A 6,000-nucleotide genomic window follows, 5' to 3' on the forward strand; every position below is an offset into this window, starting at 1 on the left:
CTACATAATCCGAGTCCACCACAACTGCCCATCAGCACTTGTGGCTGGCAAAAGTAGCCAAGATCCCCCCCGGGGGTGGCTGTGGTCCAGGCAGCGGCAGTCTGGCGGCCTGCTTAGGGAGCGCAGGCCCCCTGGGCTTGAGTGACGGTTGGGGTGGGACTGAATGCTGGGGACCCACCATGGGGGCCCTAAGAGTGGAGTCAGGGCTGAGCCCATCTCTTTCGGCCCTTCCAGCCCGAGGCTCTTTCTCCCCAGCTCTCTCCAGGGTGACGGCTCGGCAGGGCAGTGGGTCCCCAAGCTTGGCTCTGCTCAGCATCTGGTCACCTGGGGTGCTCTGGGCTGGTTCCTTGGCCATTTCTGTGGAGTGCAGGACTGACTTAGTCACTTAGCAGCCTCAGGTTCCTCCTGTGAGAAATGGGAGGAGTAGCCATGTTAGCTCTCCGGCAGGCTGTTGTGAGGGGCAGGGAGAGTGGACGGTGGCTTTGGTTATGTGACCCTTCCCACTGCGGTGGGGAGAGACCTCAGGCTGCAGGGCGCCAAGGACCGGGGGTGCAGAGTGGGCGGCCGGTCCGGGTGGTCAGCTCCTGGGGGAAGGCACATCCCTGGCCCAGGGTCTGGGAGGGGGTGGAGCCAGTTACTGTGACACTTAAGATTTGTGGGCCAAGCGCGGTGGCTCACGCCTGTAATCCTAACACTCTGAGAGGCCAAGGCGGGAGGACTGCTCAAAAGTCAGGAGTTTGAAACCAGCCTAAGTAAGAGCAAGACCCCGTCTCTACTAAAAATAGAAAGAAAGTAATTGGACAACTAAAAATATACAGAAAAAATTAGCCGGGCATGGTGGCACATGCCTGTAGTCCCAGCTACTCGGGAGGCGGAGGCAGGAGGATCACTTGAGCCCAGGAGTTTGAGGTTGCTGTGAGCTAGGCTGACGCCACGGCACCCCAACTCCGGGCAACACAGTGAGACTCTGTCTCAAAAAAAAAAAAAGTTTTGTGGATGGGACAAGATTAGACTTGGTAATGGACCTTGTAATAGTCAGGCCACCCTAGCCAAAGATAATGAAGCCTTTTCTGCTGTTGCCAGACCCCCAACTGGGTCTCCATCTGTGCCCTCCCCAGCCAAAGTCCAGCCTTCCTGCCACCCACCATTCACTCACGCCCTCACTGGTTCTGCAAACACTTGCAGGCGCCCTGTATGTGCGGGAGCCGGGGACACAGTTTTCGCTGAGCATGGGTCCTGCCCGCATGCAGCCTGCACTCCCCATGGGGGAGAAAGTCCTTAAACAAATAGCCACACACATCAAACAAAATTACACAATGTCACCAGTGCTGGGAAGGAAAAGAATGGGGTATTGCAGGAATGGACAATGAGGGCCCAGCTTCCCGCAGGCCGGCACAAGCTGTGTGGCTGGCCGTGTCCTGAGCGTTGATGGTAACTCGCTGCAGCCTCGCCACGTCCCTGTGGCGGTTGCCCTGGTTCTCTCCACTTTACAGATGGGAAAGTGAAGCTCAAGAAGTGGGAAAACTTGTTCAAGATCCACAGCCAGGAGAGTGGAGCCGCGGTGAGGCCTGGCATGGGAACCCAAACCCTTCACTCAGAAGCTGCACCACCCTGGGGAGTGGGAGACCAAGGGTAGCTCTTGGAGGGACTGGCCTTGTGCTGAGACCTGGCAGATGGGCTGGGTTGGCGAGAGGAAGAGGAGGAAGGGAGAACTTCTAGGAGTAGCTTGGGCCTGGGTCTTGCAGACAGGAGGGAAAGGCGAGCAAGAGGGGTGGACGAAGACAGAGGAGGAAGGTGGAGGAGTGGGGTCCCGGGGGCCTTGAGGGCTGCAGGCGTCTGCGACCATCCCGAGTGAATGGGAGGCTGACTGGGGCCGGGAGCCTGGAACCGTGATGAACCGCTAACCCGGACACAGCCACACGCTTCGCCGGGCCAGGGCAGAGCCCAGATCTCTATTGTTCCCTGTCATTCTGTGACTTCGGAGGGCAGATTCCCTCTTCCTTTTTCACAAATGCGGAAACTGAGACTTGGAGAGGAAGTCGAATATTTTTCTCAAGGTCACAGAGATTGGAACGGCTCCGCTCACCAAAATCCAACCAGCCTGAGACAGAATTTTTCGTCCGGGGAAAATAAATCAGCCCTTAGGGAAGGAGTGCATGGTCTAGGGGAGAAGGCAGACGTCGGGGTAGATCAGCTGCATTCAGGGCCTGCAATCCTCCCCCTCCAACCACTTGCTTTGCCGAGTAACTCCTGTCCTGGGCGGACTGGCCCGCCGTCCTGGTCTCTGGGCTCACTCTGCCCTTCGCTCGGGCTGACTCGGTCGTGGCCGACTTGGCGCAGCGGGGGCTTGACGCCGCACTTGCACCTCTCCCCTCTCGCGCTTTCTCTTCTTCCATTGTCTCGAGAACGTGCTGGGCTGGCTTGCTGAAGGACAAGTCCCCTCTGTCATCCCAGCTGAGCCATCGGAGATCAACTCGCTGAGCGACACACGAGAGACCCCCGGCCCAGATCAGCTGAGCCCCACACGCTCTACACGCGCTAAATGAATGTTTGAAATTGCAGTGTGGGGTTATTTGTTGGGCCGCATCATTGGGGCGATCGATGACAGATACAGACGTGTATGCGTCACATCGGACTACAGATTGCAGGTGATGAGGGCTCTGCTGGCGGCTTGCACAAAGCAAGGGAGGAACAATGAATTCTCAGTTAGCTAACACAAGAGCTGACTCTTAAAGAAGCGAGAAGGCATTCCAGGCAGATGAAACAGGCGTGGGCCCTGAGCCCTGGTTCCACAGTTCCCAGGCAACTGGCAAGGGCTTTCTTCCTGTTTTGTTCTCTCTCCTCACTGGGCAAGGCAAGCGGAGTTGTGTGGTTCCCCACATCCCATTTTGATGGCGCTCCTATGACAAGTTGATGGAGTTCCTGTGACAAGAATGACAAGCTGAGAGCTCAGACACTGTGGTCAGACTCCTGGGATTTAAGTCCCAGTTCTGCCAATTTCTAGCTGTGTGATCTTAGGCAAGTTAGTTAACCTCTCTGTGCCTCAGTTTCCTCATCTGTAAAATGAGGTTACTGCTCATGCCTCATGGAATCTTTGAATGGGCAGTGGAAAGCACAGCCCCTCCCAGCCCCCACTCTGGGCTTGGAGGCAGGAGGGTGGGAGATGCCCCCGGCACAGGGCCTTGGCATGGCACTCCAGTTCTGCTTCAGACATGCTGGGCGACTTGAAGCCTCAGTTTCCCCATGTGTAAAGTGGCAATCTGCTTCTCCAGGACATAGGAGGGCTCAAGATCACTGAGGGGAAAGGCCTCTGCAAGAGCTCAGGTGCTGTGCACATGCCTGTCGCCCCAGAGACTTCTGGAAGAAGGGCCTCCCACAGGGCAGCCTGTCTTCAGATGCTCACAGACCGGGCTTTCGACAGGGGCAGTCTGGCCTCACTTACGGGGCGCAGCTGGGGCCTCAGCCATTCAGGGAGCTGCCTGGGCCACCTGTGCGTCCCCACCCACACCTCCCGGCCTTTGATGTCCCGGGCTATGGAGAGTGCGCTCTGGTGGCCGGCAGCCCGGCCCCTGCACCAGGCCAGCACTCCGTGATCTTGGACACTTGGGCTGAGGTGGCCCGGAAGGCTAGCAAGCCCAAGTGCCACAGCAAATACTCACCCAGGCAGGGCCCACCGCTCATAGGGACCAGGACGCAACCAATGTGCGAAGTGGCCCAGGGACGGCAGCCTCCAGGGCAGGCTGCCTGTGGCAGACTGGGAAGTGTGTGTCCACCCAACGCAAATGAACTGTTTTCATGCACTCCGCTCAAAGCGCCGTACTCAAAAGCAGAATTACAAGTTGGAGGCGTTTTATTTTCCCAATCACAAATGTCTGCTCTGTGTATGTTGGGGTGGAGCGAGGGGATTTTTGCAAACAGATAAAATCAGCCAATGTGGAAGGGAAGGGAAGGCCCACCCGCCTTGCTTCTGTGACGGGGCTGGGGTGGGGGTCCAGGGTCTCCCCGGGTGAGTGGGACGCAGTGCGTGCACGAGGCAACTATAGTGTTGTCTGCCCAGCGTTGCCCCTTTGCGGGAACTGCTCCCCACCACCGTCGGCCGCAGGTTTCCAGTAGGATCTGCCACATTTGATGAAAGCCACCCTCCCTGGCCAGGTGGTGAGCACCTGACCCAGGCTGAGCCAATCATGCCTTCCACAGAGAATTTGGAATTAGAACCAAACGGCCTCCGCCAAGGCTGGCGGCCTCGCGTCTGGAGGCGAGTCAACCCCAGCGCTGTCCGCAGCCACGCTTGCCACTGCTGAGCAGCCCCGAGAGGACACAGCTGGGGGCTGTGCGAGAAGGAAGAGGCAGCAGGGAGAAGCCGGGTGGGAGTGAGAGAGATCCCAGCTGGTCTGGGATTCCCGAAGATGTCCAGGCTCCTTTCAATAATTTCCATGTCCCTGCCCGCAACATTTAGGTGAGTGTCTGTTGCATACAAATGAAAGAATCTTGCCTGACCCGAAGAAAAGCACGGTGAGCCCTAGCTTTGGGTGGCTGCCTCGCACTGAGCCAGCTGCTTCAGTCTCATTGTTTCCTTAAATTGTATGATGACTGTGAGATGTTACCATCTCCGGCTGACAGATGAGACAACTGAGGCACAAAGGGGTTGCACAGCGTGAGAAGAGTCACACAGCTGACAAGGGGCATCTGAGCCTGGGCTGGCTGCTTCTCGAGGCCACTGTGGGCCTCCTCCTGTGACTCACCTGCCCCGCTGGAGGGGGTTGTATCTGCCGGGCCTCGCACACGGCCTGTGATCCTCAGGGTTATTTGACTCTGTTCTAGTAGGTTTGGATATCCTGAGAAGGAGCCAAGGTTTTACATTTTCAGTGCTGGGTATAGAGGTGGCCTCATGGGGAGCCCACCTGTGGCCTGGCCATGACTCCAAACCAGGCCAGTGGCTGAGGAGGCTGACATCACGTCCTGCCATGGCTCTGAGGCCTGGGACAGAAGCAGTTCTCCCCCTGACCTTGAACCTAAGGCCACCCCCTGCAGGAGGAATTTCAGGGCCCAGGTGGCTGGGACCTTCTTTCCTCTGTTCTCCTTGACGCTGACTTTGCCATGGTCACATCTTGGGACTCTGGAGCCATTGGCTAGGTTCTTCCGCTGAAGAGCTATGCAGGACAAAACTGGGACTGGACTAGCCTTGGCTTGTGCCCACTCCAGGGTGGGAGACAAGACCCAACACTGGCTGGGCCATGGGAAGCCATGGGTCCCAGAGACCTAGCAGCTCAGGGAAGACTCTCAGACATAGATCCAGCCATGTATAGCCTATAGAGCGAGCAGCCCAAAGAAAACTCACGACAGGTTTCATTTTCAGCTGGATGCAATAATTCTAAGTGAAATATTAGCAAAAGAAATGTAGCACTGCACTAAATTCAAAGGCTGATGCCTCATGAGCCAATACAAGTTTATTTCAGGAATGGGAGGATGGCCAACATGGGGCACTCCAGCAACAGTGCTCCTTACAGTGACATGGTGGAAAGAAACCATGTCATTCCCTCAACAGAGAGTAGAAAGTGTTCACATGCAGACTGGCAGCCATTCCTGATAAAGCAGTATGAAGGAATCCTAGATAGTTGGAGATATTTACCAACGACCAACAGCAAACAGAGGGAGAGAGATAGTAACAATATCCTCATGAAAGTCTGGAGGCAGCCAAGGCTCCAGGGTCTAGCACCACTGTTATGATTCCAAGTTGTCCCAGCCAGAGGCCCAGGTAGAGGAAAGGTGAGTGGGGCCCGAGGGCGCAGCAGGGTGCTAGCGGGGAGCTGGCACCCAGTGGCTTCTGGAAAAAGTCCCTCTTCTCTATGGAGTGTCTGCTGCCAGAGGTGCATTTATCCTGAAACTAAAGATGTTTTAAGCCTTAGGGCCCCTCATTCGCATCAACGTCTTCCAAGACCCAGTAAGCAGTTCTGCATTTAGAATTTGGTACCCTTTTTTTGGGTGCAAATAGCCTGCAAA

Source organism: Microcebus murinus, chromosome 6 (genome assembly GCF_040939455.1).
Source record: "Microcebus murinus isolate Inina chromosome 6, M.murinus_Inina_mat1.0, whole genome shotgun sequence".
Taxonomy (NCBI): Eukaryota; Metazoa; Chordata; class Mammalia; order Primates; family Cheirogaleidae; genus Microcebus; species Microcebus murinus.